Here is a 22,566-nt window from a genome sequence, read left to right on the forward strand (position 1 = left end):
AGTATATGTAATACAACATCAATACTCTACTGCGTTAGGGTAAAAAAATTCATTCCACTTGTAGACTATATGGTGCGGACGTTAAGTTTAAGGTGTAAGAAATCTTGATGAAAACATTTATCTTTACGTGAACTTCACTTTATACTGTGATATAATATGAATTAGAAACAATAAAGATTTTTTGATGAAACATACAATTTTAATTCATTGGAGCCTGACACAAAGGCCTTAAAGAATCAGTACAATCCTCAGCATGAAGACCTGGCCGAGCCGGAGAGTAACTTGCACATGGTTTAGGACTGTGTAATCCTAATATGGCTCCCAAATAGTTAAAACTAACTGCATGTCTTCCGCTTGTATTCCAGACGAATTCGCCATTTCTGTGAGGATCATGAGCTCCAATGTACACGTGGCTCCTTCCAATTACTTTATTATAAAAAATCAAATAAAAACATTATCAGGAAGAATTCTTTGAAAACCCCTTTTTAAATAATGGTATTGTCAATCCAATTAAAGTTTAGTTTAAAAATACCTGTTTTCCGTTTCTTATTTCGTTGTCTTTACACTTAATAATATTTTTGTAAAAAAGCTGTAATATGGTTTGTGATTTCTTCATTGCGATTATTGCCATTGAAACATTGTAGCTTGGAAGGCACACTTTTTTAAATAACAGGGATTAGATTTTCAATTTCATAACAACATTCATATTGTTTCTATAAAGAGATTTAATTTCCTTCTCCTAAACAGATTTTCTTCCAATTTATTATAAAGAATTACAATGTATAAAATGAAAACATCGGAACAAGTTTTGATAAACAGTAGAAGATGAAATGATAAAAAAAAATTGAAATGAATTATGAAAGTCCATGGCTTAAATACGTGTAGTTGAAAGATTCGAAGTAATTCAAATTTTTTTTTTAAACTACTATACGTTGCATATTTTCTACATGTATACATCCTTTGTATTTTGAAGTTACAATTTTCTGCAACAAATTAATTACATGTACCTTAGATAAGAATTCATTTTATAAATTCATAACCTGTTATGGATCATACAAAATGTTCAAGTGCTCTGTAATCTCCGTGTGAAAGGTTTTCGGCCAGTTTGGAACAGTGCGTCTTGCAAAAGTTCTAAAAAGATTCTACAAGTGGTATTAATTTAGATAAAGAAAATAATGTGACTTTGAAAATGGAATAGGATAATGAATATACATGTCGTAATCATTCTTACCATAGCATCATCGTAATTTAGAGCAGTACTTCCAATCATATAACATTTACAATCTACAAGAAGTTTGCAGGACAGTGGTGATTAGCAGCTGTGTAGGCACACGCTTTAATAGGAAATAGGATTAAATTTTTTTTTCTATATCATTATACCGATTTTTTTATTTTAAATATATATAAATTTCCGTATAAAAAGAAATGGTGATACAATTTTCCTTTAACATGGATAGTGAATACCTAATTATTTATTTAAAAGAATTGGTTTCTTACAAGTAGTTGATATATTCCTTTGGTAGAGCTAAATATATAGAAATAACGAACAGTATTCAAACTCAAAAGGCCAAAAAAAAACCTAATAGAAAATAAGAGAAGAGCAAACACGGACCTTAAAAACAATAGAGGTGGGATCAGGTGCCATGGAGGAGTGATCATCCCTTGCCGACCTGTCACACCCGCTGTGTTTTCCTAGTCATGATCGGGAAAATAACGGAAAAATCCGTCGTCAATTCAGTGTATAATTAATGTACCAACAACTAGTATGAAAAACTTCAGTCAGCATTTGACTCAATGATAAATTGTATTTGCTAAAAATGTCATTGTATCAAACATAGAACATACAAAATGATATAACTTTAAACGAGACTATTAAAAACCTTGTTTCATCAACCAACATGTTTGTCAATAATTTACCTCTTTGTAGATATCGTACATACATGTACGTAGAGGTGTACTTTGTTTTGAAGTGGTGTATGCTATGTAAAGCTATCAGTATGTGTTTTATAAGTTTTAAGAATAGTATGTATGTGATCTTCACGAAATGCTGGTATCTTGAGTTTTTAATAGCCATTCTTATGTTGTATGCCTTATGCCTCCTGTACTTTTATGCCATGTAGATACTTTAAAACCTTGATAGTACGACCTTGAATACTTGTTAAGTGTTGAATTACCAAACATAAAGTATCGGTATATTAAATTTTCAATTATAGTTGATTAGGTAAAATTTCATCACGTGCTATTTAATTAAACCTTTGACAAATGGACCTAGGGTAAATTCTTAACATTATAAGCATACATGTATTTGTAATCAACGTACTGCTTGAGGGAGAGTAGTAGCAGTCACGTGGGTCAGGGCGTAATGGTTACAGAGGTCACTTGAACAACAATCCCCATCTAGAGAGAGTTCAACCGGATCTGCTCTCTTACCAAAGACATGACTAGCTTGGGTATGGAACTGACTGCAGACCTATCAAAAGTATCCTTATTACCATGCAAAAAAGCAGACAACATTTTTCATTACATGCTCTTTTATAAAACAATCAAAACGCAGTCATTGGAATATGAATTTAGTACTAAATGTTTGAATAACTTGCCTTCTGATGCATACATCCAACCTTGTAGAAACGTTCCCCATTGTATGAAAGAGTCTCCAGTACATAGCAGGTCTGCAATAAAACTATGATTTAATGTTTCAAAATAAATTTCCTTACATTTAATTTTCAAACAAGATTTACAGGATTAAATAAAATCACAAGAAAGTAAATAGGCTAAGGCGAGCTTTAACCTCTTCCCTGCCACATTGTGTGGTTGTGTTACATTGTTCAGGATTCTTCACATGATCACACCAATAACATTCCGCTAAAGTAAGTAAAAGTCATTTTGTTAATTTAGACCAATGAAAAAAAATACTGAAGGAAAACATGTTTAAATAAGTGTTTTAAATTCAATTTGAATGAGAAACCGTAACAGAGAAAATTTTGCTTGGATTAGCACAGGGAGAGAGGATATTCTAAATTTTATAAATATAAACTGATCATATTTTACGAAAAAGGTATAAGCAAGACAATCTTCTGAACAATTTTTCAATCGAGTTAAATTATCAACAAACAAGTTGATGAAGCAGGAATATCAACAGTCTCATTTAATATAATCATTTAATAAGTCGATAAAATGACCTTGTCAGTAAATACAATAAGTCAATTGCTGAGTGACCTTTTCATTAATTATTGTTAGGCCATTTACACTCAGAATTGTTGGATATTTTCGTTATGATAAGGAACACACAATGTGTGTTACGGTTGTCTGCAGGGAATCCTCACTCCTCTATAGCAACTGATCCCACCTCTGATGATGTACAGGTCCGTGTTTGCTCTGCTCCTGATTTGTATTGTTTGACTGGAGCTTAAATTAAATACTGTTCGTTATTTCGACATGTATATATTTCATTTCAAAGCAATGCAACTTTAAATGAGTGTGCCTATTTTAAAGTGCCAAATGTTTCCATTTAAAGGGCACTCACAACACTGTCCACACGTTCTTGGACAAGCCTGTACCACACAAGGATCACAGCATATGGCTTTATTGAGACTAGATAGTCTCTGGCAGGCTGATATGTCAACATCCATACATTTGGAATTGGGTGTACCTGTAAACATTATGCTCAGTATTTAACTATGTATGGTAAAAAATAACCAAAAACAACATGTGTATTTTTATTAAAGAAGCTCAAATACCAGTCTAACATTATTAAGGAAAGTGAGATCTATAAAAGAACCTTTTGGCTTCGTTTAAAAACCTTTTTTTTCAAAGAGAGAGTCCACGCATGTTTTATTTTATAAAATACTTACTTAGAGAAATGTGAATATGTAGATGCTGTTTTCGGTCTTTTTTTTTTTTTTTTTTTTTTTGGCTTGTTTATATTCCTGTCAATATTTTTTCACTCGTATGGAGATACGACAAATTGCCGTTAGAGGGCTACAAATTTAGACCTTTACTCTATACTCAAGGTCATTGTGCAGTTAGGGATCTTTCTTCATACTAGCACCTTCTGCGACACAGGATCTCAGTTTTAACATATATAGCCTCATCGGAAGGATTGGTACATGTATCTACGTCCCGCGGAGGGATTCTACCCTGCAACGTAAGGATCAATTTCTTACTTCGCGGCTCTAGAGAAGTCTCTCTAACCACTGCGCCACGAGGGAGACTGCATATTCTGTAAATATGTTTCAGACACTTTTGAAAATTTCTTCTTCATAATATGCACTGCATATAATTATCACCTGTTGGTGATGTCATATTTTCAGTGGTGGTTATTTCCATGGCTGTAGCTGGAGTTAGCGCTTGACGCCTACTTCTTGTAGGTGTAGGCGAGTATCTGTTACACAAGTCGGTGTTGCAACAATCACCATTCAAATTTGCTCTCTTTTCCAGGGTCTTCTTCCCAATGATTATAGTGAGCTGAGCTGTAGTTACTCCAAATAATCGCAAGCACACCTGTATTCAAAGTAAAACATTTTTTGGTTATAAAACAAATATATTTTTAAAAAATCATTTTTCAGTTTACGGAGATGAATTAAAAATCAAAAAGTATGGAATATGCCTAAATTCAACCAATGAAAATGTCAAAAGCTCAGTGAAATCAAGCACATATATATGTACACTAAATATTCTCTAGAGCTGAAAAAAAAATCAAAAACATGTGTACCTTACTCAAACACTAAGTTAACAGGAACTCACATCATAAGTTGCACAGCCCAAACGGTAAGTCATAGAAGAATCTGCTCCTAAGGATTCGCTAACAATGCACCGGAAAATTAAATCTTATAAGTATAAGCTTGATCTTTGTTTGTTTGTTTTAGGTAATATCAGGATGTTTTGCACAAAAATATTAAAAATTCTTCCTCGAAGGTGGATATTGTCATGGTATAAAGCAGACTTTGTTAAAAATATCCTTGAAATATAGATGTGTCACTTCAACGAGATGAATTTAGCCAAACCTATATGCTCAAAATAAATTTTCTGTTCATGAATAAAATATTTTAACACAAAAAGACACACCATGCTATTGTCAGGACACTCCAATGTAGAATTGCAATCGCTTACGTTCATCACAGAATCACAGTTGTAACATTTCAATGCTGAAACAAATTCCTGACAATTAAAGATCTTCATATGTACGCCATTGTCATATGGCAGTCCTTAATTCTTATGAATATTCAAAAGCATTTCTTAAAACTTAGTAAATGTTTTCTTAATTGTGGCGAATTACCAGATGATTGAGAGAGAATAAGAGAGAGAGAGAAAAAAAGAAAGAAAGAGAGACAGAGACTTACGACATCTTAGACATGTTCTAAGACAAAGCTTTGACAGACATTGGTCAAAGCAAATATCCTGTTTATCCCGAAACTTTTCACAAACAGTAGCATCTATATCATCACATGCTGTCTGAACGAAAAATCCCTCATTGCGTAACAGAAGGATTACTGCAATTAAAGAAATGAAAGGTTTAGTTGACATATAGATGTTTCTGTACGTAGAGTAAAAAAGAAAGTACATTTTCTTAACTGCACTTACCGACAATAATAATTCAGAAAACGTTCATGTTGTGCTTGCAATCGCAATTTTACTTTATCTCTCTTATCAGTGAAAACAATGCATGAAAGAAAACTTGAATGGTTGGGCATGCAACTCGACTACACTACGTTGCAACCTTTCTGACGCAACAGTTATGGTATAATTCATCATTCTACACTCTGCTTCATGGTTATTCGTGCATTTAAGGTCTAGATACCAGCATCAGTGGCGGATTTCAGGTGAGGGGCGCACCGGGTGCGCGCCCCCTAAAATTGTCAAAGTTAGTGTAAATCATAGTTTGATCGAGAAAAAGTAAAAATGTCTACTCGGTAGACCTCATTTTTACCCTACAGAATCTCTAGAATCCAGAGCTTCTCCCTGGACCCACTGGGGGCCTCAAGGCGGCCCAAGGCCCCTTGCCTACTTTTGGCGCCCCCTCTAACTTCAATTTCTGGATCCGCCTTTGAGCATAAAGTACCCTACATTGAATAATCAAATATATAATTTTTTAGCATACAAATAAGCAAAATGAAAGTTTATTTACTAATGTATTGTGTAAGTGCATCGATGTTTTATGTCTTCAAATGCTCGCCTGGCTACAAACTACTTACAAACTATTTATGTCGGGATCAATTACCTATTTTTAATCTATGACACAATTGTTTTAATTTACAGCCAATCAGCGCGGCTTCTCTCAATCACGTGATAATTGTTTCTTATTTACCAGAGGAGAAAGTCACACTAAATTGCAAGGAAAAATTTTTGTCGAAAAAACCCTCATCCACCCCCTTTCTTCCACTTTTTTTTCAATTACTATTTTCTTTTTTCCAACCCTGTTTTGATGGCAGGCATATCAGTGCCTGCTTTATGCTATATTTAATTTTAGGGGGTCAGATATGATACCAAAGATTTTTTGTGTTCTTTCTAAGTTTTCGCTAGTCTTTTCTGACCCCCGTAATATGTGTTTTTTTTTTTTGCTTAAATAAATGACATTTTTTCACTTTCAATACTTTTATTATTTTCTTTTAATCCATGAAAAACTTGATCAGTTGACTTGGCTTCTGTCTTGTAATAATAACAACAAAGGAAAATAAAATATTTTACACAAAAGAAAGGGGATCAGACTCACAAGCTCAGATAATAAGTCACGTAAAATATGAAAAAAATATCTAATCCTCTCCCCCCAAATGACTAGAAAATTATCTATAAAAATAATCATAAATGTTCGAAACATAAATTAATTCATGGTGATTATTGTCGGTAAATTTCATGTGCCAGGCAACCATGTTGTTCGTTGTATTATGTTTAAATAACTGGTTACATATTCTTGATTCATTCGATGGAAATAAGGCTTTTTTCAATATTTAACATTTTCCTGGCTTGTAAAAATATTACATAGTATAATTTTAAAGTACTTTTAATGCCCCCGTAATCGAAGATTCTGGAAACATAGTTTTACCCTATACGTCTGTCCATCTGTCTGTATAGCTATTTGCTCTCAAAAAGTATAACCTTGTCGAAAAGTTTTTACTCGATGGGGTAATGGCTTTTATATTTCATAGGTGTATTCCTTCTGACAGGAGTTTTCTTTGGGTACCATTATATTTGACTTTTTGACCTTGGAGTTTAACACACTTTTACACAAAAATACCAAACTTTTACCTTGGCCATAACTTTTTTTTTTTTTTTGAACGGTTGGTGCTACGACTTTCATACTTCACGTATGTAATCCTTTCAAAGGATGACGGGCATGGGGATAACGAATAGTATTCAATATCAAAGTTGGATTTGAGCCTATTTTTAGAAAACTTTATCCATGATCATGGTTTGTGAACATTTAGGACCAGGACTTTCATACTTCACATATGTAATCCTTGTGACAAGACCTTTTTTAGAAACCAACAACATTGACTCTTTTACCTTGACCCTGGCTTTTTAATTAAATAAAAAATAAAATCTTGTCCATAAAATTTGAACAGGTGTTGCAAGGTCTTACATTTTCCACCATTTTATTTCTTATGAGAAGACCTTCAATTATATACCAACATATTTGAATGCTTTTGAGAAAGTTTAACCTTCGTCATGCCATAAACGGACATCGGAGTTTCACTAACACATCTTCTTCTATATGTATACATTCAAAGTATAATTCTATTCAACCTTTAGTACTATGTATGGACGATTGAAACTTACACAAAAGCAAAGATACAGTGTATGTGTACTGAAAAATGCATAATTCATATTTAAGCGGCCTTGGCGATGACTATGATGCACAAATTCATAATTAATGCATATAAATCATTTTTAAATACAACATGTGGACCGAAAGTGCGCTGCACTGATGCCAAAAAATCTCAATACCAGTGATTGCGCTAAATTTGTAATAAGCCAATTTACAATGAGAGGCCTCTGAAAGGGATGAAGTCATTATTATTCCTAACCTATATCTATAATGAGATCTGTGACACATTTGTTTTTAATTCTTGAGAGAAAAAAAAAACATTTGACATAGAGAAAAGTGGATTTTGCCACATTTATTATGATAAGGCATAAAGTGTGAAGAAAACAAACCGCAATTGTGGTAAAAAAAATCATCAAAAAAATTATGAACTAAAAATTTACATTTGATACATCAGTGAGCATTGGAACTGACGACAGGTTGTATTTGTAAACAAGAAAGGTTGCTTAGAATTTGTAAAATGTATATATAGCCTTAAACGAGATTTCTTTCATTTCATTCAGATTAACACGTATAAGATCACCGTGTAATATTGATTCTCAATAGAATAAGTAACGTAACTTCATGTAATTACAAGACTATCGTACAGGCTTTCATTAATGCTAATTACTATATTAACACGTATAAGATCACCGTGTAATATTGATTCTCAATAGAATAAGTAACGTAACTTCATGTAATTACAAGACTATCGTACAGGCTTTCATTAATGCTAATTACTAGTAAACTATTTTTAAAACTAATGTCAGAAAATGTTAAAAGACCGAAAATATAAGTAGAAATCAAAGCCTAGTTTTAGAGAAATGAAATGGGCGGAAGATGGTGTAAAGAAAATTAAGATAAAAAGTTTAAACTAGATATGATCTCGTTGCGAGCAACGAGGGGTCTTCCGTCCGATTCTGAAATAAAAAAAAGAAAAATCTAGCAGAAAAAAGGATAAAAAAGAATCGGACATTCGGGGGAGCGAACCCGGGTTGCCCGCGTGACAATCCGACGCACTAACCATTCAGCCATTGAAAACACCGCCTCAAATTTTTAAACACGAAAATCTCGAGATTGCCATTTTTGATTCTAAAACAAATTACATATTTTGCATTCGCAAAAGAGTCACTGTTAAGATATCTAATATCAAAGAAAAATCTTGGAAAACAAAAATGTTGAAAATTTCGGTATTTTAAATTCGCTTCCGGTATCGACCGGAAGCAATGACGGAAGATTTGAAAGTATAGGTGCAAAACTACAACATGTCATCTATTAGTCCTGAAAATGACAACATTAAAGCTTTCGTCGTTTTTTAGTTTTTGTGTCGACAAAATGGTCACTAAAAATTCGATAAAAGGGCGATATCTTCCGACCGGAAGTGATTTTTCAAAAATTAAAAAAAATGGGTCAGGTTCAGATCATGATACATCATCTCTGAAAATTTCAAAGAAATCCGTCCATGCATCTCTGAGAAATCGTCTGCACAAAATTTGGACGAAGAAAAATAATAATAACTAGATACGATCTCGTTGCGAGCAACGAGTGGGTCTTCCGTCCAATTCTTGATGAGATGAGATAAGATTTTGATTGCGATTTTCATTCTAAAATAATGATTTACCACAATCTGTAAAAAGTCATTGAACATTAAAGACTTAAAAAATCGGCCTTTGGTCCCTAACGGCCCCTAATTTTAAGAATCGGCCCTTTTTATTCATATCATCTTAAAGCTCTTAAGATTTTGAACACTTTTTGCTCAACAACTATTCAGAAATTCTTTTTCGTTTTTGAGCTATTAGTAAAAGAAATATTTGGGGGCCAACCCTTCAACTCCTTAATGGGTACGTTTAGCAAAAAATAAAAGGTTGCATATTGTTTAGAACATTATTTTGAACATCTTTTATTCAATATTGCTTATCAAAATATTTTTTCCTTTCGAGATATAAAGCATCAAAGATTTAGCATTCTGGCCCCTTGTGGCCCCTAATTATGTACCATACGACATAAAAATCATAATATATAGTTGTAGATGGTTGAGATAAACATCTTTGCTTCAGTAATGTATTACAAAATATTAACTGATAAAGAGTTAGCGATTGAAGACTTTTGGCCCCTCTTGGCCCCTAACTCGAGTGCCCAGCCCCTTTGTCGGGATCTCATCTTAAAGATCTTTAGATTTTGAACATTTTGTGTTCAAGAACTGTTCAGAAATTCTTTTTCGTTTTTGAGCTATTAGCAAAAGAAATATTTAGGGGCCAACCCTTCAACTCCTTAATGGAGACGTTTAGCAAAAAATGAAAGGTTGCATATTATTCAGAACATCATTTTGAACATCTTTTGTTCAATATTGCTTATCAAAATATTTCTCACTTTCGAGTTATAAAGCATCAAAGATTAAGCATTCTGGCCCCTTGTGGCCCCTAATTATGTATCATACGACAGAAAACCCATAATATATAGTTGTAGATTGTTGAGATAAACATCTTTGCTTCAGTAATGTATTACAAAATATTAACTGATAAAGAGTTAGCGAAAAAATATTTTTGGCCCTTCTTGGCCCCTAATTCGAATGCCAAGCCCCTTTTTCGGGATCTCATCTTAAAAATCTTTAGACTTTAAACATTTTTTATTCAATAACTATTCAGAAATTCTTTTTCGTTTTTGAGCTAATAGAAAAGAAATATTTAGGGGCCAACCCTTCAACTCCTAAATGGGGACGTTTAGCAAAAAATGAAAGGTTGCATATTGTTCAGAACATTATTTTGAACATCTTTTGTTTAATATTGCTTATCAAAATATTTCTCCCTTTCGAGATATAAAGCATCAAAGATTTAGCATTCTGGCCCCTTGTGGCCCCTAATTATGTACCATACGATATAAAAACCATAATATATAGTTGTAGATGGTTGAGATAAACATCTTTGCTTCAGTAATGTATTACAAAATATAAACTGATAAAGAGTTATCGAAAAAAGACTTTTGGCCCCTCTTGGCCCCTAATTCGAGTGCACAGCCCCTATTTTGAGATCTCATCTTAAAGATCTTAAAATTTTAAACATTTTTTGTTCAATAACAATTCAGAAATTCTTTTTCGTTTTTGAGCTAATAGCAAAAGAAATATTTAGGGGCCAACCCTTCAACTCCTTAATGGGGACGTTTAGCAAAAAATGAAAGGTTGCATATTGTTCAGAACATTATTTTGAACATCTTTTGTTCAATATTGCTTATCAAAATATTTCTCCCTTTCGAGATATAAAGCATCAAAGATTTAGCATTCTGGCCCCTTGTGGCCCCTAATTATGTACCATACGATATAAAAACCATAATATATAGTTGTAGATGGTTGAGATAAACATCTTTGCTTCAGTAATGTATTACAAAATATTAACTGATAAAGAGTTATCGAAAAAAGACTTTTGGCCCCTTTTGGCCCCTAATTCGAGTGCCCAGCCCCTATTTTGAGATCGCATCTTAAAGATCTTAAAATTTTAAACATTTTTTGTTCAATAACTATTCAGAAATTCTTTTTCGTTTTTGAGTTAATAGCAAAAGAAATATTTAGGGGCCAACCCTTCAACTCCTTAATGGGGACGTTTAGCAAAAAATGAAAGGTTGCATATTGTTCAGAACATTATTTTGAACATCTTTTGTTCAATATTGCTTATCAAAATATTTCTCCCTTTCGAGATATAAAGCATCAAAGATTTAGCATTCTGGCCCCTTGTGGCCCCTAATTATGTACCATACGATATAAAAACCATAATATATAGTTGTAGATGGTTGAGATAAACATCTTTGCTTCAGTAATGTATTACAAAATATTAACTGATAAAGAGTTATCGAAAAAAGACTTTTGGCCCCTTTTGGCCCCTAATTCGAGTGCCTAGCCCCTATTTTGAGATCTCATCTTAAAGATCTTAAAATTTTAAACATTTTTTGTTCAATAACTATTCAGAAATTCTTTTTCGTTTTTGAGTTAATAGCAAAAGAAATATTTAGGGGCCAACCCTTCAACTCCTTAATGGGGACGTTTAGCAAAAAATGAAAGGTTGCATATTGTTCAGAACATTATTTTGAACATCTTTTGTTCAATATTGCTTATCAAAATATTTCTCCCTTTCGAGATATAAAGCATCAAAGATTTAGCATTCTGGCCCCTTGTGGCCCCTAATTATGTACCATACGACATGAATATCATAATATATAGTTGTAGATTGTTAAGCTTAACATTTTTTGTTCAGTAATATATACCAAAATATTGATTGTCAAAGAGTTATCGATTAAAGACTTCTGGCCCCTTTTTGCCCTTAATGTGATGAGTCAGCGTTTTTTTCTTGGTATAATATGAAAGATCTCGATGTTCTGCACAAATGATGTTCAATATGTTTTAACAAAATATTTATACTTTAAAAGATATGATGCGAAACGTCTCAAAAAATCGGTCATGATTCGTGTCCTAAATTTTGACCCCTACCGAGCTCCCATACTAGGCACTTCCGGAAAATATCCTGACCATGTTGCAATATGGCAACATGTCCTCTATCATGCCTGAAAAAATCAGCTTTCTAGCTTGAGCCGTTTTTGAGTTCCATCACAGACAAGGAGGTCATCAAAATTTCGATCAAAGGGCGATAACTCTAGACCGGAAGTGAATTTCCAAAAAATGAAAAAAACGTATAAGCTTTAGATAAAGATACACCTTCTCCGAAAATTTGAAGTAAATCGGTCGAGTCATCTCCGAGAAATCTTCTGCACAAAAATTGTAAAGAAAAAAAAAAGAATAATAATAAAAGTGAAAAAGAAACAATAGAATAATAGTAGGGTCTTCCGTTGGAGACGGAAGACCCTAATAATAAAAGTGAAAAAGAAACAATAGAATAATAGAAGGGTCTTCCGCTGAAGACGGAAGACCCTAAATAGTTTTAAAAGTAGACAATTTTAAATTGTGTCTCTTATAAAGTCTGAATTAAGGAAGAAAATCAAGGAAAGATAGCTGGGGAAGAATTGATAGGAAAACTTTAAGCTAAAAAAAAAATAAATAGAAAAAGAATGACAATCTCCTGTGACCAAGCAAATTCATGAAACAATTGAAAATGTTTTCCAGAATAGAGACGAAAAGAAAAGACGTATTTTTTCTTCAGAATATTTCCTAGAGTAGATTTGAATTAATAAACGACTCAGATTATCATCATAATAACATTTTACTTCTTTAATATTTCCATAGTGTGTGTGAGGGTGTGTGTGTGTGTGTGGAGGAGGTGTGAATCGTTGTAAATATTAGTACCAGTATATCCTTTTTGAACATCGCGGCAGTGAATAAATATTTGTTTATATTTTGATTTCCGTAAAACATTATATTACTCGTTGAAATTTTAGAAACGGTCTTTTAGCCAATCAATATCCAAGAAAATATTCAACTAGAGATAAGTACATATTATCATCATGGTGTAAGATGAGTTTTCAAGTCAACACGCAGAGCTTTGACGCCTTTTACGGTGATAAAAGAAAATAAAGAAACGTTTGCCATGCATGTTTCCTAGATAAATTATCATATAACAAAATAGTGATATTTAAGCATTGAATTATCATTTTTTGAAAGATGCAGTCTCATAACTGCAATTGTGTGTGCAAACAAGTTTGAGTAACGCGCGTTAGCACGTTATGAAAATTTGTTCGCACACACCATTGCAGTTATGAGACTGCATCTTTCAAAAAATGATAATTCAATACTTATATTTATAAGCCTCTGTATTTTCCGCAATTTTGATTTTTTGAATTAAAATTCCATTCTTATCCTTCATGTAAGTTGCAATTGATAGAACAGCTTTTGGAACAGCTTAATCCAAACTTCCAGCCAGAGTTCATTTGTTCACAAAACAAAATCTGCAAACGAAAATAGTGCACAATAAAACAGATAACAATAATCAAAGTTTTCTTTATTTTTCAATCTAATATGATAAACTATATTTTTGCAACAAAGAAATACAAAGGAATAGTATACAAGACATCAATTTTTCAATTTGTTTAAACTGTAATGGCGTAGTCCCTGTATTCATACCCCAGAATGACTTCGGTAATTTGGTCTTGTGTGTTATGTGTATTTATCACTTGTAATTTTATAATGATTTTCATTAGGGTAAAACAAATGTAACCGAAGGCTTTACGTAGACATTCCAACATTTCATTTGGTGCAGAGCGAATATTCGAGCGAAATTTGATTTCATCCTTAGCTTCACCCTCAAGAAGCGAATAAATAAGATCACATTTTTCAGCAACAGACATATGTATAGCATGGAACACAGAAGCCAGCTCATCGATCCAATCATCAACTGGTACATTATTTCCATTGAACTTTTGAATTTTTCGATCTTTGAAATAAGGATTCACAAAGTGGGGAACATCACGTTTTAAATCACATTTCAGTAATTCCTTTTCAAGCCCATGAACACGTTTTTGTAACTCCCTCTTATTCATTTTGCTTATTTCACAAATATTTTTCAAAAGAATTAATTTGATATAAAAAAAATCTTATCTAAAATAACACCTTTTAAACAATGAAACCCCTTTTCTATAAATAAATCACTTATAAATCATAATAATTTAACGGTCCAAATTTGAGAAAAAAAAAATTAAAGTTCAAGTCATACACAGTTCATGGGTCAAGTCCGTGGTACACCGCCAGCCATCTTGGATTTCCCTATCGTCCGTCGTAGTTTGTCGTCGCCTTGAAACTGTTTCCCCCGTTGGCCTCCGTAGTTTGTAGTCGTTCAGTCCTCGGGATTTACGTGCTTTGCCATTGCCGTTTTAAGTGACTGCTCGCAGCGCCATATGTAACCGAGCAGTAACAAGACCAGGTCACGTTTAGATTAAATCTTTATTAAACAGCAACAAACGACAATGGCATGTGTCTATAAAAAGAATATACATAAATTATAACAAAATAGAATGAAAATAATAAATTATGAGAAAAAATAACAAGTTATGAAAAAAGAAAAGCATTTCAATAGCAAATACCTTTACGGACAGCATGGCCTCGAGAAGTGTGACCTTGAAAAACTGGCTGGCGGGACAAGTAATTTCAATCGAACATGAGTATTTACATCCAGACCTACTGCGCAAGTGGATTGAGTTGATTTTAAAAATACGCCAGTCAGGAATGAGATTACAAAGAGTGTTCGACAAAAGCCTTTACAAAATATAAGAATCATACTCACTAAATTCAATAATCGAATAAGAAATAAGTTAACAAAAGTGAGTACGGTATTAGCCTAAATAAATATATGAATTAAAATATGTAATTACTTGGTCACACAAAGTAAATGTAAATATAAACAGTTAACGAGAGGGTTTTCTGAAAGGAATTTTGGTGATGGGGTATTCCATGTACATTCGGAGCTAGATATAAAGAAGTCTTTTTTAGCTCACCTGAACCAAAGGTTCACGTAAGCTTTTCTGTCAGAATTTGTACCTGTATGTTGCCTGTCGTTGTTGTCGTCGTCATCGTTGTAAATTTTTGTCCCCCGCTTGAAAAGTGGGGGATATTAATTTGGGTCTGTCCGTCCGTCCGTCCGTCATTCTGTCGTCTGTAATGCTTTCGTTACCACAGGATATCTCGAGAACCCTTTGAGCTTTCGCAATGAAATTTGGCATAGCAACTCCCTGTGGCCTAAGGAAGACCCCTAATGATTTTGAGGTCAAAAGGTCAAAGTTCAAGGTCGTAAATTTATACATTCTGTCTGTGTATAACACTATCCCTTCTGGGCGATATTTCAAGAGGATTTTGAGCTTTTGCAATGTTATTTTATGCCAAAACTCCCTAGAACCTCTCTCACCCCTCTCAAAGTGTCCCGCCCCGTTTGTTTTATTAGTATTTATTGTATTACATGTCGCTTTTTTTAGCACAGGGGCATGAGGAGAGTTATTACGTATAAAACAGGTTCTCGGCGGACTTTATATTCTTATTACATCTATTAGAACTATTTAATAAAGATTAAATTAAACACCATGAATTGTGTAAAATTTTGACATATATACATGTATGTGAATTCAGTTTTAGCATTTAATTTTCCTCTGCGTCTAGCAGTTCTGTGGTCTAGTGGTATGTTTCTCGCTTCACATTTGAGAGGTGCTGGGTTCGAATCCTGGACGAACCATTTTCTTTTTTTTTGAAATCCTTTTTTTTAATAAATGATAGCATGTGAAATGAAACATTTATGAGGTCTGGCTTGCACACACTCATAAAATCATCATTACAGTGTGATAAATATTCCATATAAAAAGGATCTTCTATACATATAATAAAGAATAAGCGATCAAATCTTATATATCCATATTGGCATATTTTATTTGTTTCAGTATACATGTATACATGTAATACTTCTACAATAATGGCATAATAATTCAGTTAGGGGGATCCGACTCGATCCCCCCCTCCCCCTAAACTGCGCATGGTTTACTTTTTTCCCTAAGCAGGGGACACAAATTCTCTAAGTTAGCTTGTTCATCATCTTCTCAAGTACTACCGAGTTATTTCAACGAAACTTGGCACAGAGTATCTTTCCTTAAAGGTGATTCATATTTGTTCAAATGAAGGGCCAAGCCCTCCTCCAAGGGGAAATAATTACAAAATAGCTGACAATTGTAAAATCGTCTTCTCAAGAACCAATGGACCAGGAAAGATTAAACTTATGTGGAATCATTGTCAGATAGCGTAGATTCAAATCTGTTCAAATCATGGTACCTGGGGGTAGGGTGGGGCCATAATGGACGATCAAAGTTTTACATAGGAAAATATTGGAAAAATCTTCAAAAACTTCCCCTCAAGAATAGCTATGATGAGTCATATTTTATGGAAAAATCCTCAGGTTGTTAGATTCACGTTGTGTTTTCTAATAATGACCCCCAAGGGGTAGGATAGGGCCACAATGGAAAATCAAAGTTTAACATATATATACATGCACGTGGTTTTTTTTAACCGAGCCTTTCGATGAACCAGTGCATTGATGAGGAAATAAAGTACATTGACTATTTGTAATTTTATCTCGGACAAAGACATTGGAAATGTAAATATAGATTAAGGGCTGCAATCTTATGTATTTTAAAGTGGTAACCAATCAGGAAGAATTCTGCAAAGAAAATTTCCATTTCCATATACATAGGCCTTATATATAGTACCCCATACTTTGTTAATTATATTTTCAACGTCTTACAGCAACAAGTGAAGACTTAACGGGAGGCCCTACTTGCAAAAGGCTTTTTCATTCAGGTTTATGTTTTCAGTCATGATTTAGAAGTCAGAAAAAACGATATCGTTGCTAAATATAATTTTGTAATCCAAAATGGATCGAATTTCGCGGTTATCAGAGGCTGTTTACGTAGGTCTGAGCCGCAAAATAGGCACGCCTACAATAGTGACTAAAAGACGGGAAATTGTTGATATTGCTGAGATTATAGAAAGGCCGGCACAAGAAAGTATTGGAGGTAGGCAGATTATTAGTGGAAGTCACAGAGAGGGGTTTGGTTCTGTGGCATCACACATAGACTTCATGTGTTGGTTGAATGATCATCATGTCATATGCGATTTAGTCCAAGCTATTCATTTCAATGAAGAAAAATGTACTTTGATTCTAATGGAGTATTCTAACATCTGTCCCAGATTTGCTATGTTACAGCTACTGACTCCTTCGCACATAGTTTATTTTAGACGATCTTGTATCAGAATAAATGGTGGACTATACATATCAAGTGCACTGTTCAAAGAAAATACATTGTTCATGGTAGGACAAGACTGCACGCAACACGGACCTTGTGCGAGTGGAAAGTTCACAATTACGGATTTTGATTATGATTGTGCATTTTGTTTTGCTAGTAAATTTTGGCCATCCATAGCCACGTCTTTCACTCTGAGATGCCGGTCTAAAGGATGGCCACCGAATCATGTTTTAAGCGATATCATTAACTCAGGTTGCCATGTTGTACCTATAGGATTAAAAGGATCACCTCAGGAGGATTCTGAATGGAGGATTTCATTCTCCATAGCTGAGCAGAAACTTGTATATTGTATGAATCACACACAGTTCATGTGTTATGGATTGTTGAAATTATTTTTGAAAGAGGTACTGAGGGTGGAAGATAGCAATGGACAGCCTCTCCTTTGCTCTTACTTTATGAAAACAGTTTTATTCTGGGTGATTCAAAATAATTTACTAGGAGATTGGAACCCATCTAGTCTTTTGTCAGGATTTTGGTTGTTCTTCAAGTTTCTATTGTCACGTGTGTATCATGGTCAGCTTGAAAACTTTTTTGTCACTGAAAATAACATTTTTATTTCTAAAATATTTGGGCATTCTAGGCAGATATTGTTAGAGCGGCTTTTTGCTTTTTACAATCAAGGGATTGCATGTCTATTACATTGCAAGACGATCAGAAATTACTTGACTCTAGCACTTTGTACCAGACAATATCTAGTAAAGACAACCGAATCAGATATAACACCTAAATTCCACATTGATCGTGTTCTTTTCATTGAAATTGATAGGGTAGATACTTTGGGGACGTTTTCTTTAGATGTTGTTCTGCAGTGTGCAATCAGGCACTTACAGGACCTGCATATCAGTTCATGGCAACGTGCTGCTCTCGAGAAAATCATATCATCACTTTTACGACGTACTGTTTGTTATTTAAGTAGGATATCCCAAAACATGAACAACAAAAACGCATTAGGAATTGTGTATGCTTGTTTAAATTTATTAAAAATAAGTGTGAAAATGGGATTTATATCTGACAGGATTTATTTGGGTTTATTCTTTTACTCACTGGGTAAAAATAAAGAGGCAACTAAATATTTGAGGAAGATAAAAACAGTTATTGATCAGCCGTATATCATGTATGCACATATGGTAGATGGGGAGAGGTACCTTGAAAAAGTAGAAGAAATGACGGTGAATGAAAAAATGAGAAGAGCTGTTGCTAGGAATATTCGATTAGATACGCTTAGACTTAAGGAATTAGATCTGGAACACAGTGTGTCAACAGCCCCTCTAATTAGGGTACCACCAAATGTCATGACACTTATGTTGTTAGTACTTTGTTATCGTGGTAACCCAGACAAACAACATGAAGCCCTACTTGATCTGTATAACCTCCTTCATCATGGCGAGGGACGTTATACTACTAAAACGACCAGAGACATTTCCTGGCAAATTCTTGGAATATGTCAGCAGTTATGTGGGGACAATTGGGGCGCTCTTCTGTCTTATCAAAATTCTCTTCGACAAATTCCATTTCATGGCATAAGGGAGGCAACTTATTACAGAATGCTTGTTTGTTTGTTTAATTTGTTTGATTGATTTTTTTTTGTTTAACATCGCTTTCAAATTTTTTTTCACTCATTGAATTTTTTAAAACAAACCAGAGAAAATAAAGATAAGCATATCTTTTTTAGTTGACTCACGAACAAACCAAGTTTCCCCCTCTGTTACTTAATTAGCTATAATTATATCTCTTATTTCAAATAAAGTTTAGAAAATAAATATCCAATTACTTTTAGTGTGATTTTATAACCATTTTTGTTACCAAGGTTAAGAAAAAATAGACAATTTTTAAAAAGACAGAGAAAATTCAGGCTGTCGTAGAATGCTCTTAAAATGTAATTACTATGTGTAAAAAAAAAATGACAAGATGATGTGTTGATCTGCTACATGTACCCTATTTTACACATGAAAAAGATTTTTGTTACTTTTTTTTACTGACAATGGGATTTTGTCCATATTTTACATTTTTAAACAAGGGCATATTCAGAGGTTGTTGCAATGAAACGAATGTATTAAAATATATAATTTTTGATGATTCTTAAACCATAAACTTGTCCTTTCTCTGAAGGTACCTATCTTTTAAATTTCCAATTACTTTCACGCCAGATTAGAATCACCTTAAAGGAGACTGCTGATATTTTTTTTCATCAACTTGTTTGTCAATAATTTACCTTGTTTTAGAAATTGTACATACGTAGAGGTGTACTTTGTTTTGAAGTGGTTTATGCTATATAAAGTTACGGTAATGTGTTTTATTATTTTTAAAGATGGCTTTTTATAGTGTTTACTCAAAATGGCCTAAAGTTACTTTTGAACATTTAGGACTAGGGCTTCACATATGAAATCCTTGTGACATGACCTTTCTTTATAAAACAAACAATATCAACCGTTTGACTTTGACCCTGGAGTTTGACTTACTTAAAAAAACTTTAACCTAGGTCATATCATTTTAACAGGTGGTGCTAGATATTTCATTTTCAAAATTTTTTTCTTATGAGAAGGCCTTACATTAGGTTCCCACATATCTGATTTGTATTTGAACTTCGTTATGTTGCCAAACGGGGGAATCAGTATTTCACAAACACACCTTTTATTTGTTACACGACACATTCAAATAACACAAGATATAGGAGTAACTCTTTGACTAAAGTAGTAATAGATATTTGCATAAACAAGTATATGATTCTATTTAACCTTTAGTACTATGTAAGGATAATTGAAACTTAAACAAAAGCAAAGATACACTGTATGTGTACTGAAAAAAGAAGGATTCATATTTAAGCGGCCTTGGCGTAGACTACGATGCACTAATTCATAATTACCGCAAAAAATCTTTTATAAAATTAATATATGGACCGAAAATGTATTGCGCTGATGCCAAAAACTCAAAACCAAGTGATTGCGCTAAAGAATGAATCGTTTAAACGTCCACATTTGGCCCCCCGATAATTTACAAAAAATAAGTTTAAAGATTTTCTACATATTTTTGTCTCAATCTTTTCATCAAACATTTTTGTTTATTAATTTCATTTTCAATTTTCACTTCCTTGCACTGTAATTGGGTATTTATCTGATTAATATAGCAGAGGTACGATGTTTACATCGATTTCCCATAGGCTTTAGGCCACACCCCCATTTTGAAAGCCCAATTTTTATATGAGCGCATAGATGTTTCAAGTTGTAGTAAATAGGGTCAATGTAAAGACTTAAACTTGTCATATTAATTCATGAAAGAAATTGAAACAGTCGTGCGCTCACATGTTATTTTCCAAAAAGGTGCAAAATCACGGGTACCTGTCCCTATAGTAAAGACACCTTGTTTACAAATTTCAACCCGCCTTTGACCTCATGAATAACAAAGCATTAAACACGTGACTCAAATCTATTCACTTTCATGCTTTGAGCAGATCAATGCGACATCGTGTCCAGTGTTGCGAGCTATCGATGGTCAAATCCTTTTCAAATGGGTAATTAGAATTTAAAGTACCCTGGGATAAAATTTCTTTAAAACGGTATATTTTAGACTTGTTAACAATTTTGATTTATTTTTTATTTCAGTCAATTTTGTTTAATTTTTTTCTCGGTATTTATCAATATATTTTGGAGGCTTGTAGCACAAAGCTTGCACTTACTGCCTGTATCTCATTAATACAGAATACAGAATTTGAAAACAAATACTGAGGGTATAATTATATAATATCAATTTGTCTTTCTTCTTAAGTAAACATGTACATCACATCAGCGTTACGTTCATTGACTCTTGGAAGATAAAAAAATACGATCGTTATTTGAAACTAGAGCAAAGCTCGTTGCAAAGCAACGAGTAGGTCTTCCGTCCTGTTTTGACCGAAAGTGACGTCAACAAAAGGAAACAATGAGCTAAGTCGTCTCCAGTCACTTCATAATTTCAATTTTGCATCAAAACCTTAAAAAATAAACTATTTTTGGCTACTTTCGGTTTGACTGGAAGTGATGTCGACGGACGGAAACTTAAGTTTTATGCTTCCAGTGACATATGTTACCCCAAAACTCGTCAAGAACGGCAAAAATATGCATTTTGTGGCGACTTCCGGTTTGACCGGAAGTGACGTCGCCGGATGCATTTTGACGACTTCAATAGATTAAGCTTGACATTTTGAACAACTTTGCTTCTTGGACGTATTACAAATTCTCAGTACTTTTTGAGATATCTGGAAAAAACTTTTGGCCCCTCTAGATCCCTTAATTTAGGGGTCAGCCCTTTTTTCAGATATCATTTGAAAGATCTTGTAATTCTGCACAAATTTTGTTCTATAAGTTTTAACAAAATATTTTAAGTTTAGAAGATAAAAAGCAAAATATGTGTAAATTTTCGTTCTTTTAGGCGTTCTAATTTTTTACCCCTATATAGCACCATTTTGAATCAAGAAATCGAAAAACAAATACCTTCTATTGTGTAAGATCAGTAAAATTTCTGCTCCAGCTTTTGCCATCTCCGAGCCTTTGTCTGGAAATGAAAGCCTATAAATTTTCGTTTAAAGGGAAATAACTCAAAACCGGAAGTGAATTTTTGAAACGCTAGACAAAATTCTGATGGAGTTTAGTAACGTCTATAAACTCTGAAAAATTGAGCAAAATCCATTGAGAAATGAGTGAAATATGAGGCCTCAAAGTTGGCGTCTAGGAAAAGGAAAAAAAAGAATAATAAAAATAATCTTAATCATCAGAATCAGTAGAAGGTCTTCCGTTGGAAACGGAAGACCTTAAAAATACCAATTTATCATATCTTTAGAAAATAAACCGTTTGTTACAAATGCGTAATTCCAATTAAAGAAACATTACGGAAAAGAAATTGAAGTATGAGGCATTAAAAAGATTTATATAGCGGATGAAAAACATTGCACAAAATGCACCCCTACATGTAATTTAAAAGAGGGAAACTCCGGGTTTCATCTGACGACACTACAAATGTTATAA

The 22,566-nt window shown here is 33.5% G+C and overlaps 1 pseudogene; it reads right to left on the reverse strand.

The window, feature by feature from the left end:
* Positions 1–1,050: 1,050 nt before the first annotated feature.
* On the reverse strand, positions 1,051–14,272 carry LOC134229257 (uncharacterized; annotated as a pseudogene).
* Positions 14,273–22,566: the final 8,294 nt, after the last annotated feature.

This window comes from Saccostrea cucullata, unplaced genomic scaffold (genome assembly GCF_032062105.1).
Source record: "Saccostrea cucullata isolate Sc308-1 unplaced genomic scaffold, CSIRO_AGI_Scuc_v1 ctg1320, whole genome shotgun sequence".
Taxonomy (NCBI): domain Eukaryota; kingdom Metazoa; phylum Mollusca; class Bivalvia; order Ostreida; family Ostreidae; genus Saccostrea; species Saccostrea cuccullata.